At 53.4% G+C, this 16621-nt stretch overlaps 1 long non-coding RNA gene across 6 annotated transcripts; it reads right to left on the reverse strand.

Moving 5' to 3' along the window:
• Positions 1-178: 178 nt before the first annotated feature.
• LOC120657435 lies at positions 179-4702 on the reverse strand. 6 transcript variants are annotated; one of them, XR_005668174.1, is made up of 5 exons: positions 4340-4702; positions 1506-4226; positions 1366-1430; positions 1195-1281; positions 179-1113 (listed from the first exon to the last, which is right to left on the reverse strand). It is a non-coding gene; the product is annotated as an uncharacterized LOC120657435 (long non-coding RNA). The 6 variants fall into 6 exon arrangements; XR_005668175.1 differs by having other exon boundaries at positions 4332-4702; XR_005668177.1 differs by lacking the exon at positions 4340-4702 and having other exon boundaries at positions 1506-2463; positions 3985-4314.
• Positions 4703-16621: the final 11919 nt, after the last annotated feature.

Raw genomic sequence — 16621 nt, forward strand, 5'->3', positions numbered from 1 at the left:
CCTAGACGACGCTGTGACCTTGTCTGTAGGCTTGTACCAGAACGATGCAATGGCGCGGCCTACTTGTAGCATGTATAGCATGAGCATCGCATCAGTAGAGCAGGAGGCATGCAGCATGGCGGGCCGGCCGCAAGGAGAAATTTGGATATTTGACATCAGATACGCACGCCTCACGCGATTTGACATTAAATTCGCGAGCCTTTCAAAATATGACACGCGAATTCTTTCTAAACAGGGGATTTCAACTTTTTTTCCTCAGTTTCACGAATTTCACTTATATTTTCCTTTATTAGATACTTGAACTACCCGTTCTGCCCCTGATCCTATCAGCTACTCCCTCCGTTCTCGTTTATTAAGCGCCCGTCCGTTTTCTGCTTTTTCGTTTTTGTAGGGCATCGCCGCGTCGGTGTGTCTCGGTACTCTCTGCTCATTTAATCGCGGAATGAATTGGCCCACGGAAAATGAACAGCCCACGAATGCATATAAATCCCGGCCCTCTGCATCCAGTCCACCTAGCTTTTTTTCTTTTCTGCTTCCATGGCTAGCGCCTCCGCCGGAGCTGAAGTTTGCTCCAACGGCGATGAGATCGTCCACTACGGCGGCAATGGCGACCAGATCATTCGCTCTGATGGCAACAGCGACGGCGACGAGGTCCTCCGGTCCGACGGCAACGGCGACGAGGTCATCCACTCCGACGGCAACGACGACGAGGTCCTCCGCTCCGGCAGCAATGGCGATGAGATCGGCGACAAGATGCTCGTTGTTGAGGATGATGTCAAGCTACCGGTTCGCACGAAGGAGGATGAACAGGCAGCGCAAGCTCTCGTCCATCTAGCTTCACTACCCATCCACAGCATGAATTCCTCCCCCTTTTTGCCCTTGTAGCCATATACGTTGCACTGATGAGAGACACATCCATAACCAAAGACACTTGCAACAATAACCCTTCTGGCAAACGGCCTTGCTCTGATCCCTGTAACAGCATGGCGTATACAGCTCGCTTTGTATCATCACTATATTGCTTTCTTTTTCTCGTACTAACTGGACAAGTGCTGTTGCTGCTGTTATCTTGAACAATATCAGGATCAAAGCCACTAGTATCATCTTCTAAACCTGTACATGAAGAGCAAAAAAGGTGTGAGACAACATGTAGGAGTATTGAGTAAAATAAAACTAAAATAACAGTACTCCTACCAGGCATTATATTTAGATCAGGTAGAACATCTCTTTGGGCATTTGCACTCTGATTCAGGAAAGGCAAATTCGATGGTACATCTCCATCTGCAGGTGAACAGAAAATGTCTACACCATCCAAAACCAAAAACTCCAATCGATGAAATGTCTACAAAAGGTTCAGAGGCAAACCGTCGTTTGATGTACATCTTGTATGTCCTCTCCTTCAGTGTCCTGGAAGTCATGCTGTTCATCTCCTATAAATTAATTTGACAAACATATTAGCGACAACAAGAAGATACAAACAGAGAAAGACTTCAAAGTATTCGAACCTTCTTCAGGGGCATGAAAATATGGGAGTGTCTCCAGTCAATCGATTGATATATACATATCTGTCAATCACCGGCCTGGACCAGTGATTCTTCATCCACGTTGTACGTATCCTAGCAAGCTTTTGTGTTTCTTTTCTGCTGTTACCGGGTCTGAATATGACTATTACACAGCCATCAAACAGTCTATTGGGCGCCCTCGCTATTAGACCTGGTAATTTTTGTCCCTGTTGGAGTTCTGCTAAAAATGTTGCATTTGTTGTTACCGGCCCAGTACAAGCATTAAGCCCAGTGACTACTATTTTGTATCTTTGTTTTTGTCAACTTGAGTACAAACAAAAGAATAGCAAAATAAACACAAAAAAATAAAAAATTACACCTAAAATTTTTGGGGCCAAATACGAACATACAAGGAGACTACATATATCAGCCACAATTGTTTTATTTTTCTACAACTAAAATACATACAAAAATCCCCAAAATAGAACAAATAAAAAGTTGTCTGTGTATTTTTCTCATCTTGAGTAAAAAAAAATAGCAAAACAAAAACAATAAATAGAAAAATTACATTTAAAAGTTTTGGGTGGCATATGCACATTCAATGAGACTACATAATAGGCAGCAAGTTTACCAATTATATGGGTTTGTGTTATTATTTGTTGATACACCAACAGCAAACATTCTGGGCATCTGGTGGCTGACAAGATGACGTCCATAGATACACCTCCTAAACTGTAGCTGTCACAATCAAAACCCTATAGAAGATATTTAAGAAAAAACTAAGCTAAGATTTGCTACAACTACAACTAACATAATAGAGTTTCCGCAAATGAGATATTCTTCGAGTTAGATTATGAGTTAATCATTTGACCTACCTGAAAAGGGAGCAAGAAACCTTCACAATCTTTGTGTAGAGAGAAATTGACAAAGGCTCTCTACGATGATGTCCACAAATGCCTATCTGTTTATGAGATAACACCAAACAATCAAACCATGATTTCTACGGTAACCAGGCAATGTCCACAAGTCTGAAAACTAACCTTCAAGTAAATATGGCATAATTTGACTTACAGCTAAGAGAAGTCTTGTCAATTAACAATAAAATTTTGCTAGAGATTATAATACTGCTTATTGACTCCATGCTGCTACTGACTGGCCTCAAGTTACTGGCATGTGACCTCCTAGTCCTACCACATTCTGCATCATCTTATCCTTAATGAGAAGGTGTAGACTATATCTTTTCAATTCAAAAAAACATTCATAGTAACAAACAGATGTCAATTAAGCAACATGTTGATGTGTTTGAATATATATAGTTTGGTAAGTCCTAAAATAAAAAAGCACATCTATCAATAAACATATTCAATCTCACAAAGCAACACACACACAAAACCTTTTGTGGTATATAATTCAATTCAGGTGAAATGATAAATTACTCGCGTTAAGAGTAATAGTGTATACACTCAAGAAATGGCATGGCAGTTATATTATATTCCTAGAGCAAGACATGCCTTAATAATAATATAATACATATGAAATAACAGCTTAGAACATCGAAAACTAAAACTATAAGGAATCTTAGCTGCCACTTGGGATTTGGATACATGCTTCAAAAGTTCAAAAGTATAAACTACTTGCATGGGTTAAATCATCCGCTACTTCACACACACACACACATGTTTTTTCAAGTGGTAGCTGAATAATAAATAAAAAAATTACAGAATGTGTTATTTCATATACACTACTAGTGAGTTCTTTTTTTTTTTTGAGTGGCAGCTAAGCTTCTAAAGAATGGTCTAATAAAGACACATGATACAAGTACTAAAAGAAAAGGCGAGCTCATACATGAAAAAAGAATTGATACTGTAAAAATCTTCCATGCAGATTTGTTAAAAGATAAAATAAGATTACACTCTATCTAAGCATAATAAGATGACTCTGGGTGAAAATAATGCAATATTTTGTTAAAACCAACAAATACAAAAAAGAAGAAGAAAGTTACTGAATTTACAGCATGATCACAAAAACAATCAGATTTTAAAATACGTGTAGTACAGTCAGCTCATTCATGCTATTTTTATTACTTAAGCACAAAGCAAGAGTTCAGAGATGGCTGCAGCGAGCAAGTAATCAAACAATCACTCACACAAGCATGGTTACTGAAGACTAGAGTAGAAACTTCATCCAAAGTCATGGACATGCATAGTTAATACTCATGCGCATTTTCCTTTGTGGCTTTTGTCCTTCATCCTAAACATTTTTTTTCTTAATTCAGCAAACCAGATTTGAGTGAACAAGATTCTCCCATCACCTCGATCTCCTCCCAAACCATCAAATCCAGAAAATCACATTTCCTACCATAGGAACTCGCAACCAATGAAGCATCACACACACAGTTCATAGGAAGCAAAATTAACAAAGAAACAGAAGGAGAAGATTCAGTAAAGGGAGGAAATGAGGGGTAAAGTTTTAGGCACTTAACGCCATGGGGAACCCACGCTCGCCCGCCAGGGAGACACGCCATCACCCCTTGCCGGGAAGCCGCACCACCACTGCAATCTTCCTTTGCCGAGGCCACCGTGGATCATGCACCGACATCCGCGGTCTGCGGATCCACCGCTGTGCGGGGATCTCGCCGTGCCTCACGGAACCCACGTCGTTGCCACTGCAAAGCCGACGCGGCACTGCTTCCCCCACCTTCAACTCCTTTGCTCATCACGGGATCTGAGAAATGGGAAATTAGGAATGAATGGTGAGGAGATGGAGTAATGGACAGAGGAGGGAGGACCGAGGAAGAGAACGCACGAGGCGAGACAACAATATACAGACCCAAATACCCGATAAGGAAGTAAACGGATCGCGGAAGCGGACCCTACACACAAGTCGATCTGTTCCCTTCGTCGCCGATCCGACGCCTCTCCATGTTGATTGACATAAAAGCAAAATCTCAATCAATTGATAGGGAGCAAATCTCTGAAAATATATGGGGTTACTCAAATCAAAGAGATCTTCTTGCAGCTCATCCCAGTCAATCGGGTTGTGTAGATAAACCTCTACAGCAGGTAGTCGCTGCACCTCCCTAGCATCCTCTTCAAGTACTGGAACATTAAGATCAAGCCCAACAGCATCTTTATTCAAATCAAAGCCTCCATCTGGGTGTGGATCCGCCATGGCTTACAAGAATTGGAGAAAGAGGAGGGGAGATGAGAACGTGAGAGCTGGACAGGCTATTTATACACATGTTTTCCATTTGCTTTGGTGCAGACGGAAAAGTGTAGATGCAATTCAAAATTTCGGGGCAGAAAACAGATGCGATGAGCGCGGGCAGGGAAAAAATTGACGATGGCGAAAAAGAATTTGGCGGTTGGGCCGGCAATGTTTTTCTGATGGAAAAAAATAGCGCGGGAATTATTTGCTGTGGCGTTTTGGCAACCGACGGGAGGCCATGCAGCAATTACTCTACGGTGCCTATGTTGCATGCAGCCATGCAGCAATTACTCTCCGCTACCTAAACTTCGCCGCGTTTAAAGCTCGTGGGTGCGCTGAGAATCGCTCTTGTTCCAGTGCTCCGTGGCCGCGCGCCTAATAAACGAGAACGAAGCAGGGTTTGCCTTTTCGTTTTTTTTCGAATCCCGCCAACTGCTGGAAACGAAATTTCGGCCGAAATTTCACCGAAATTCGCTAATTTCGAACGGAAAGAGAATTCAAATTCAAAAAACGAAATTCCGATGAATTCCAACCAAAATTTCGGTGATTTAGACCGAAATTCGGTGATTTTCGACCGGAAAATAATGTCATTTGTGATTTTCCTACTGTTCCCGAGGTCAAATGAAAAACTTTTGAATACCAACTTTGTTCAGTTTTTCGAGATCTACAACTTTTGTTTTAGGAACTTTTTTATTTGAGCAATGGCTTGAAAATTTTGGCAGAGTTTCCCCTGATTATGTGTATATTGACAGTTTATAATGCATAACATATATAACTCCACAGAACAATGACAAATACACCATTTAACACATAACTCATGTCCAAAGTCCACACATACAACTCAATACATCCAAAGTTCATTAGAATTATTACAATCCAAAGATACAACAGAGGCAAAGGCATAGTCCATACTAAGTCCATGTAGCATATTCTCTGCATTTAAATATTTATGTGAAATGAATTGAATAAGTAGAGGAAGCAAAACATATAGATAAATTTTGTTGATAGGATACGTACCTGCATTCTTCAGTCCTCATATCTCTCTCCCGGTGGTCCCTCATACGGCTCGTCTGTTGGTGGCAAATACACGTACGTAGATGGGTGATATTGCAACTGTGGAGCTCCATATGGTAGGTAGCCGTGATAATCCAAATAAGGCAATGCTGCAACTGTCTGCGGAAGTGGCGGGTTCACCACCCCTAGTGGTGGCCACAGAAAGCCCCCTCCAGGGGGAGAGGTACTGGAGGCAGAGTCCTACAATTACAGAAAAATAGCACGGTGTAAGTTCATGAATATCACATAGTACCAACAATTCGTGCTCTTTTTCATCATACAAACTAGCATAATGCAAGTCAATATATACAAAAACTTTTAGGGTTATATACTATTCTATATCACATAGTACCTAGGTGACATGAATCAATCGGCTCTTAAGTTCATCACTAATATTGAATACAACTCATATCCAAAACGTTGGAATGATTTTTTCTATACATTCCATGTCACATTGTCACTAGACTCTTGTCGTGGTGCAGCAAACCACGGCCGGGTGGCGGAAGGCACCCGCCCTAGCCCAGAGGGTGTGTACTCGGGGGTTAGCTAGTCCCAGTTAGATCTCACTCAAGAACACGATGAACACAGCAAGATTTAGAGTGGTTCGGGCCGCCGGAGCGTAATACCCTACGTCCACTGTGTGTTGTATTGCCTTTCCCCGGGAGCGAGCGAGCTCACCAGGGCTGGTGTGTGTGTGGAGAGCTTGAAAAAACCCCGCGTACGCAGCGAGCGCCTCCCTTTTATATCTCAAGGGAGGCGCGTACATGGCTGTTGAGTCCCCGACAAGTGGGCCCAACGGTGTAGTATAAACTAACGTACTGTTCATACATCATGGCGTTGCAGGCAGCGGGGATCTCTCTTCTGCAATCCCTTGCTTGCTCCTGGTGTCCCTCGTTCATCATGTCCAGGCGCCGTCTTGTCGGGACGATGCCAGACGTAGCTAGTGGCGTCGCCTGCCACGTAGCTGAACGGCTGTGTAGGGAGCGGCGTAGGCGGTCATGATGGAAAAGTGCCGTGCCGTCGTATCCATTTAATGCTGCAGACGGGCTCTGCGCGGGCGCGGCACAGGCGGTCGCACTGTGCACCTTGGTAATACGCGGTGCACAGTGAGGCCTGACAAAGGCTGTCCCGCATGCCGCGGCGACAGAGCACACCTCAACCACCCGCATTAAATGCGGTGGGTGGGCGAGTCTCCTTGCGGAGGACTCGCACACGAGCCTGCGCCCGTGCCACCGGGGCACGTGGCGGCTCTGGACTCCCACACGGTAAAGGGGGGGTCCGGATGGCGCAGGAGGTCCCGGACCCCTATGGGGGGTCCGAGGCCTCGGTTGCCAGCTCGGAGCTTCCCTTCCTTAGAGACACGTGGCGTCTCCGGACCCATCCCCAGGCGGGGAGCGGGTCCGGGGCCGTTGGCCTGGTGAGGAAAGAGCCTGACCGGTGGGGCCTGGCAACTCCGTCCTTACGCGTAGTTATGAATAACTACGCGGGTCCTGCCTTGCTGCGGCAAGAGTGGGTATCCCTACTACAGGGTACCGACAGTGGCCCCCGGGCCCACCTTGGGGGAGGTACGAACCCGCAGGTGGGGCCACTACTGCGATTTGGCCTCTGCATAGCTTGAAGCTTATTGCTGCAGAGGTCTTGACCGGCTTTGACCATCCATCGGATTGTCCGCTGTCTCATCACATCGCAACGGCTTATTGACTCGTGGCCCCCACGCATAGTGGTACACCTAGTCACGCGCGCGACGCTCGGCATTCTTGCGGCCGGAGTAAACGGATCATTTACTACCGGCGCAGTTCCCGAAAAGCTCGGCCACGCCAGCGCTTAATTCGCGCACGTCAGCTCGGCTTCCGCCTCGCTCCGCGCGCGCACGGGCGTTGGTTCAGATCCCGTCTTTTCGCACCCTTGTTGGTTACCCGCTCACCCCGACAGGTGGGCCTGGGCCCCCATGTCATGGACTAGGCGGTTAACACCAGGCGCGGGCGTCGCTTGGGTTTCGGCGACGGTTCCGGGGTGCGCCGGTTGAGTCAGGCTTTATAATGGGGTGAACCGCATTCCGCGGTTATTTTTCCGCATTCGCCTTCTTCCTTCCAACCTTTGCGCCCATTTGCCTTCGAGCTCCCCTTGCCCCTTTCTCCCCCGCACAGGCTGCTACTCACCCCACCGAGAGATGGCGTCCCTTGTTCATCCCCGCCGCTACCAGACCGAGGGAGAGTTGAACACAGTGCGCCGTCTGCTGGGATGGAGTGCTCAGGAGACCGGCTGGGGGGTGCGAGCAGGCTCGGTTCCCCTTGGCAACCTCCGCGCCGGGGAGTTTGTGCTATTCATCTCGCACATCTCCACCGGCGTGGGACTGCCGATTTCCTCGTTCCTGCTGCTGCTGCTGGAAGACTTCGGCCTCCAACTTCAGCATCTGACGCCGCACTCCCTCCTCCTGACGTCCATCTTCGTGCAGTTATGCGAGATGTTCATGGGAGTTCGGCCCTGCGTCATCCTCTTCCGCTACTTCTTCATTCTGGTGAGGTCCGGAAGGAGCAAGGACGAGGTGGGAGGGTACTACTTCCAGGTGAGGAGTGACCTGGCGACTCCTTACATTCCCGGCCTTGCTGGCGGAAAGTGGGAGGAGTGGCGCAGGGATTGGGTGATCGCCACCACCGAAGCCAACGAGCACCTCACCCTGCCGACCGAGGGGCCCGCCTCCGACAAGGCATCTTGGAGGGCCAAGCCGTCGCTGCAGCCAGAGTTCGACTCCGTGCTGGATAAGATCAGGTCGCTGGCGGAGAGCGGCCTCACCTCGTGGCACGTGCTCGGAGACTTCGTGAAGCGCCGGATCGCTCCCCTGAAGCAGCGGCCGCGTGCTGCGTGGAACTTCACCGGCCTCAACGACTGCAGCAGGACCCAACGCGGAGAGGGGAGCGACCTGACCCAGGAGGCCTTGGAGGTTCTGGTGGGGAACGTGACGGGGGACGCCTTCATCTCGGAGAACCTGATCCTCCCGCAGAGCATAGTCCCCCTCTGCGAGGACCCCGCGAGGGTGGCGGTGCTGGCAACCCTGCCGACTCTGGACGACGGGGGACTGGCCCCACGCCAGACCGGAGGCGACGCGAACCGTGGGCTCCGGATCCCTGGCGCATCCGGGGATCAGGCTACGCTGAGCGCTGCGGGGTCCGGCGCCATCACGAAGGGGAAGCAGGCCGCGGCTAGCATCGCGGCCGCAGCCGGTTCCAGCCGGGCACAGGGCAACTCCGGTGCATCGTCGGGAGACGCAGGCCAGCGCAGGCTACTCAGGGGCGACGGGACCCTGGTCTCAGAGCCCGCCGCGAAGCGCCAGAGGTCTTCTGAGGGCGCGGGCCAGGGTAGCTCCCGGGCTGTCGGCCCCCACGCATCCTCTGGGGCAGCCGCGCCACCACCATCGCCGCCGAGGAATTCCTCCCGCCGGCAGCAACAGCAGCAGCAGCCGCAAGAGCAGCAGCAACAGGCACGAGGGCGGCAACAGCAGCAACAAGTGTAACCCCGGGTCGCGCCCGTGCTGCAGCCTCGGGGACAGCAGCAGCAGGAACAGGCCCGGGTTGCGCCTGCAACGCAGCTGCAGGGGTAGCAGCAGCCGCAGGAGAAGAGGCCGGGGCTCCGAGGACGCTGGGTGCCCGGTACTTCTGGGTTAGTGTTATCCTGCTTCCTTCCTTTACGCCGGTGCTCTGCCTTTTTTTCTGAAGGCTTCTCCGCTTTGTTACCAGGGCTCCTCGCCCCAGCGGTTCCTTTACCATTGCCGGTTCGTCAGCTGGTGCCCAGGCGGCCGCGGCCTCGGTGCTGACAGCAACGGCGACAGCGGGTGCGGGACCCTCAGGTACAGCGACCTATGCCAGCCCAGTGGTGTGTGACGTGGAGCTGACAGGCGTGTCATTTCCAGGCTCAGCAGCGCACAATGCCACGGCGGTGGAGGCACCTGCGGCAGAAGCAGCAGACACAGCGGCGGTGGAAATGCCGGTGTTGGGTGCAGCCATGCCCGACGCAGCGATGGCTGAGGCGCAGGCGCTGGGGGCATCCGCACCCGATGCCGCGGCGGCTGAGATGTCGGCTCTGGGCACAGCCGCACCCGACGCGACGGCGGCGGAGGCGGCGCCGGTGCTGGGCGCATCCGCATCCGACGCGGCGGCGGCGGAGGCGCCGGCGCTGGGCGCAGCCGCACCCGACGCGGCGGTGGCGGAGGCAACGCCGGCGCTAGGCGCAGCCGCACCCGATGCGGCAGTGGCGGAGGCGACGCCGGTGCTGGGCGCAGCTGCATCCGACGCGGCGGCAGCGGAGGCGCCGGCGCTGGGCGCAGCCGCACCCGACGCGGCGGTGGCGGAGGCGACGCCGGTGCTGGGTGCTGCCGCATCCGACGCGGCGGCGGCGGTGGAGGAGACAAGTGCTGCAGTAGAAGCCCCCACCTCCAGCTCCGGTCCTGTTGCAGAGGAGGAGTTGGAGGTGGTCTTTGGCAGGCGGCTCCTGCAGCACCAACTCCCGGAGGAGGATGTGACTCCCCTCCCCCAGGTGATGTTCCAGGTCCGGCGGTCGATCGAAGAGGCAACCTCCTCCGCCGAGACGGCCTTCCGGCGGGAGTGGTCTGCCCTGGAGAGCGAGCGCCAGCGCCTCTCCGACTGGCACACCCGCCTGGAAGCGCATACGAAGGCTAAAGCCTCCCGCGCTGCAGAAACTCGGTCAAAGCTCAAGGCGGACCAAGAGGCCTACCGAGCCAACCTTAGGAAGGTGTTTGACCGGGAGCTCGCAGTGTCGAACCGAGAGAAATCCCTGGCGCAGCGGGAGCAGGATTTCACTCTGGAGGTTGTTGGCTTCGCGGCTCAGCGGTCCGACCTCGAGGCCCACCTCGTGGCTCGACAGTCCGAGCTGGAGACTCGCAGCGAGGACCTCGAGGTCCGGAGGCAGGAGCTCGACGTCTTCTCTGCGACTCTGCAGGGATGGCGTGAACAACTATAGGAGAGAGCCCGCCAGCTGACTGCCGATGAGGCGGTTTTGGAGGAGGGCCGGAAATCCCTCGCCAAGCGGGAGGCCCACGCCACCGGCATAGAAAAGGAACTCGGGCGCCAGCGTGAGTCACTCAAGAAGTTGAAGGACCGGGCGGAGGAGAGGGAGGCCGAGCTCGAGGAGAGATCCCGCGGGCTCGAGGAAAGGTCCCGCGAGGTGGAGGTGGCCAAAGCGGCTCTGGACACCCGGGTGCGAGATGCGGTCCAGGAGGCGGTCCGGAAGCACCAGGAGGACCAGCGCGCGGGAACCCAGCGGATCGCTGACTGGGCAGCCGAAGCGAGCCTCGCACTGGTGCCATTTGGGATGAGCCCAATCCAGGTGGCGGAGCCGCCAGCTTCGATAGCTGACGCCCTCCCAATGCTGAGCTCTGCTTCGGATAGGCTCCAGCGCCTGGGGGGCGGTCCTTGCTGGACAGCTCGAAACCGAGGGCCGCGAGCTGATCCGGATGGTGGCGGAGCACATCCTGACCTGCCTCCAGAGCCATGACCCGACCATCTCGCTGGCGCCCGTGGTCGATGGCCCTGCAGCGGAGACGGAGGCCGCCGCTCGGGACAGCGTGCGGGAGGTCGTTGACTTCGTCGCCGCCTACTTCAAGCGAGAGCCTGCAGACCCTTAGGCTGGGGATTGTATCTTTTTCCTTTTTGCACTATGTAACAAACATTGTATTAGCTGAAATTTTTGAAATAGAGGAAACTTCAACTTAGCTATTTGTCAGTTGTTGATTTGCGGTATGCAGCACCCCGGCGCCTTGGCCCCCTGGCGGATAGGTGCAGTTACTTGGACCTGTCTGCCACTTGAGGCGTAGAAGATACTCCGGACCTCGTTGGGCATAGGGCTGCATAGTTTGTAAGACGAGCAAGCACCTTGTTCCCTGTGTAGGATACAGAACTACAGAGAAAAGAATCAAGCTCACTTATATAGTAGCAATGATACTGCACTTTAGCTGCTTGACGCATGCAGAATCCGTTCGTGATGTGTGGGACAAAGCGGATGCTCCGGGCCCCCTGGGAGATAGACTCAGTTGTTTTGAGTCTGTCTACCATTGAGACTAGACCTTGATCTGCATGAAGGCTTTGAAGCAGATGCTAGGACCCCCTGGTAGGTAGGCTCAATGGTTTGAGGCTGGCTACCACCAGTCCGGACTTAACCTGTGCACCACTTCAAATTTACAGCTTAGTAACAGGCCCGCGGGACTCATCCCTGACTAGTGCCAGGCTGGTAGAAGGTCCGGGGCTCTAGATGCGCAGGTCCAGGTTGCTCAGCGCTTGTTACAGAGTGGTGGAGTGTGTAGGCTTAGGGTACGGGACCAGGCTAAGGCGTTACACAGGGCTCCGGACCATTCCAGGAAACAGCACGATCTTCCCGGACCTGACTTCATCATCCCAGGCCTCTCGCAGCAGTGGCAGGGTCATTTTGTTGTACTCGATCTTTTGAGATATAGGACTGGACATGCCGTGTTGGACTTAGGAAACCAACTCTTGAGCTGGAACGGGGTCCGGGCCCTTAATTACCCGACTCCAGGTACTAGAGTACTTGTTACAGGGTGGTGGAGTGTGTAGGCTTTTGGGTACGGAACCAGCTAAGCGGCTACACAGGACTCCGGACCACCCCAGGAAACAAGCACCCGCTCTCCTGAGTAGGTCCCTAAGGGTCTGGACTCTTCTCCAGCAGCAAGAGGGTCCGGATCTGTACGGCAGTCCAGCAACTCAGCTCAGATCTTAGTTGTAGCAACAAGGGCAGAGGTCCCCGCGGGGGTTAGAGAGGTAAAAACTTGAGAATCGGTATGCGAATTTAAATTTTGACACAAAGACAGAACTGGGAGAAATTATTTCCTTTGCAATCTTGATGTACATGGCTTGCGCGATGGATGCCAGAGACCGGGTTTACGAGGTCGGACCTCTACCGTTCTGGGCCGCGCGTTAGCCGACGGTGCGATGGATGCCAGAGGTCGGGTTTACGAGGGTGGCCCCCAACCGCTCTGGGCCGCACGGTAACTCTATCTTATTACAAAGGAAAGGATTATTTTCTGGCTCTGCCTAGGTGTAGAACTTACGCAGATGCTCTATGTTCCATGGGTTGGGTAGCGGCACTCCATCTTCTGTGGCGAGGCGAACGCATCCGGGCCGGCATACCTCTGTAACCTTGAAGGGCCCCTCCCAGCTGGGGGAAAGTTTGTGGAGCCCTACTCGGCTCAGGATCCGTTTGAGGACGAGGTCGCCAGCCCGGAGCTCCCTGCCGTGCACGAACCGTTGATGATAGCGCCGGAGCGCCTGGTTGTAGCATGCATTTCGGATTGCTGCTCGCCACCTTCGCTCATCAACGAAGTCCATGTCGTCGCGCCGCAGTTGTTCCTGCATGGATTCGTCAAAGGCCTGGACCCGTGGTGAGCCCAGGTGAATTTCAGGGGGGAAGGCATGCTTCAGCCCCGTAGACCAAGAAGAACGGAGTCTCCCCGGTGGCTCGGCTGGGTGTGGTCCGATTGCCCCATAGCACGCATGGAAGCTCGTCAACCCATTTGGCACCATGCTTCTTTAAGCAGTTGTAGGTGCGGGTCTTGAGTCCCCTGAGGATCTCTGCATTCGCTCTCTCAACTTGTCCATTGCTGCGAGGATGTGCTACGGACACGAAGCATAGCTGGATGCCAATGTCCTCACAGTACTCTTGGAAGAGTCTGCTTTTGAATTGGGTCCCGTTATCCGCGATGATGCGGCTTGGGACGCCAAATCTGCATACAATAGACCTGAGGAAGGCGACTGCTGATTTCTTAGTGATATTCACCACAGGGGTAACTTCCGGCCACTTGGTGAACTTGTCGATGGCGACATAGAGGAACCGGTACCCGCCAACAGCCCGGGGGAATGGCCCCAGGATATCCACACCCCACACAGCGAATGGCCATGAGGGCGGAATCATCTGCAGAGCTTGAGCCGGGGTGTGAATTTGCTTTGCATGGAATTGACATGCTTTGCAGGACCTTACCAGCTCAGCCGCATCCTGGAGTGCTGTTGGCCAATAGAAGCCATGCCGAAAGGCCTTGCCAACAAGCGTGCGAGAGGAGGAATGACTTCCGCACTCGCCTCCATGGATCTCCGCGAGCAACTCGCGGCCCTCTCCCTGGGAAATGCACCGCATGAGGACACCGTTGGCGCCACGGCGGTAGAGATCCCCTTCCACCACCGCGTAGCGTTTAGCCAATCGGACTATGCGCTCAGCGGACACATCGTCACCAGGGAGGATGTTATCTTTCAGGTAGTCCCGGATCTCGGAGACCCATGCATTGGGAGCTCCCTGAGTAGGTGGGTGTGGCCCTGCGAGGTCACAGGATCCTCAACAGGGCACACGGCCCAGGTTGGGCACCACAGGGGGAGTGCTGCCGGGACCGTTGGCTTTGAGGTGCTAGCTTGATCCCCTTCACCCAGCTCGGCAGGCTGGGTGGTAGGTCTCAGCAGCCGTCTTTCGAAGACACCCTCGGGCACGGGTGCCCAGGTAGATGCTCTCGCAGAGAGATCATCTGCTGCTGAGTTGTGCTCGCGGGGAACATGTTGTAGTTCCAAGGCGTCGAAGTCCTTCTCGAGCTTCCTCACGTGTATGAGGTATGCCGTGAGCTGGGGATTGTTGCAGTTGCAATCCCCTCGGACCTGCTTGATGATTAGCTGGGAGTCCCCCTTCACCAGGAGCTGCCGGACCCCCAATGAGAGGGCTTGCGTCAGGCCAAAGATCAAAGCTTCGTACTCCGCCATGTTGTTGGTGGCCTTGAACTCAAGGTGCACCATGTACTTCAGCTGATCTCCGTTTGGGTCGATGAGGACCACACCAGCTCCGGCCCACTTTTCGCGGGCGGACCCGTCGAAGAAGAGTGTCCAGTGGGGCTCGGTGAAGACTGGTGCCCTGATTTCCGGCTCCGGGGGTCCAGCGTTGACGACCGGACCCCCAGGATTGCTTGGGGAAGGAGTCCACTCCGCTATGAAATCGGCCAGGATCTGGCTCTTGACTGCATGACGTGGCTGGAAGTCCAGTTGGAACTCGGCCAGCTCTGCCGCCCACTTGGCGATATTGCCTGTGGCGTTGGAGTTGTGCAGGATCGCTCTTAACGGGTAAGAGGTTACTACGACAACTCGGTGTGCCTGAAAGTAGTGGCGCAGTTTCCTGGACGCAATAAGTATTGCATAGATAAGCTTATGCATCTCAAGATACCTGGCCTTCGCCTCGTGGAGGACTTCACTGACGTAGTAAACTGGCTTTTGGACGGTCCGGACCCTGGTTACCGGGTCCGGCTCGCCCTTATCCACCACATCAGGTCCTTGGGCCCCCAGCGGCTCTGGGTTCCCACTGGCACAAGGCTCGTCCGGACCCCCTTGTGCGGGGTCCGGGGCTTCAGGCAGAGGTGAGGCTGACGGGCCCCCGTGTCCGGGGTCCGGCTCACCATCTTTGGCCGGGGAGACCCTGGTGTCCCCCTGGCGAGCTTGCTCCGTCCTTTCGGCGACCGGCACCATGCTGACTGCCTCCGCAGATGCAGCAATATACAGAAACAACGGCTCACCGGGCTCTGGAGCCACCAATACTGGTAGCGAGGTAAGGTGCTGCTTCAGCTCCTGGAAGGCCTGTTCAGCCTCTTCGGTCCAAGAAAATGGACCGGACCTCCTCAATAGTTTGAAGAAGGGGAGGGCCCTCTCAGCTAGCCTCGATATGAAGCGGCTAAGAGCAGCGAGAGATCCAGTGAGCTTCTGGACATCCTTGATGCGGCCAGGAGGCCTCATCGCTTCGATCGCCTTGATCTTGGCTGGGTTTGCCTCGATGCCTCGATGTGAGACCAGGAAACCCAGCAGCTTCCCTGCTGAGACGCCGAAGATGCACTTCTCGGGATTCAGCTTCGTGCGCGTGGCGCGGAGCCGGTCGAAGACGAGGGACAGGTCCTCTACTAGTGTTGACCCTACCTTAGTCTTGACCACAATGTCATCGACATAAACCTCAACAACATCTCTAATTAGATTACAGAAGGTTTTGTTCATAGCTCGTACAAACGTGGGTAAGGCATTCCTTAGACCATACGGCATGACAATGTAGCAATAAAGCCCATCTACTATTACAAAGGCAGTATGCTTCCTATCCTCTCTAGACATCTGAATCTGGTGGAAACCAGAGTATGCATCTAGGAAAGACAAAAGGTCACACCCAGAGGGGGAGTCCACGATCTGATCGATACGCGGAAGAGGATAGGGGTCTCTAGGACATGCCTTGTTGAGGCTGGTGTAGTCGATGCACATCCGAAGCTTCTCGTTGGCCTTTGGGACGACGACCGGATTGGCCAACCACTCGGGGTGGTGGACCTCCTCGATGAAGCCGGCATGTAGGAGCTTGTGGACTTCTTCGCGGATGAAGTTTTGTCGCTCCACGGACTGCTTCCGAGGCTTCTGGCGCACCGGCGTGGCGTCGGGGTAGATCCTCAGATTGTGCTCGATCACTTCCCTGGGGATCCCGGGCATCTGTGACGGTTCCCAGGCGAACACGTCGACATTTGCCCGGAGGAAAGCGATGAGCACGTCTTCCTATTTCTCCTCCAGGTTCCCCGCGATGCGGGTGGTCCTGGTGGAGTCCGCTCCAATCTGCACTGTCTTCACGGGAACATGGTCCGGATCGGACGGTTGGACCTTGGGAACCTTTGTAGGCGCCTTGGGTTGCGAGGTGGACGGATCCTCCTCGGAACGTGCAGCCTCTGCCGCCAGAGCATGCAGTCTCTCAACTGCAGCGACGGCAGCGGTGCGGTCGCCCTGCACGGTGAGGACTCCGGCAGGGGAAGGCATCTTCAAGACCAAATACCCATAATGAGTAATGGCCAT

Source organism: Panicum virgatum, chromosome 1N (genome assembly GCF_016808335.1).
Source record: "Panicum virgatum strain AP13 chromosome 1N, P.virgatum_v5, whole genome shotgun sequence".
Lineage (NCBI taxonomy): Eukaryota > Viridiplantae > Streptophyta > Magnoliopsida > Poales > Poaceae > Panicum > Panicum virgatum.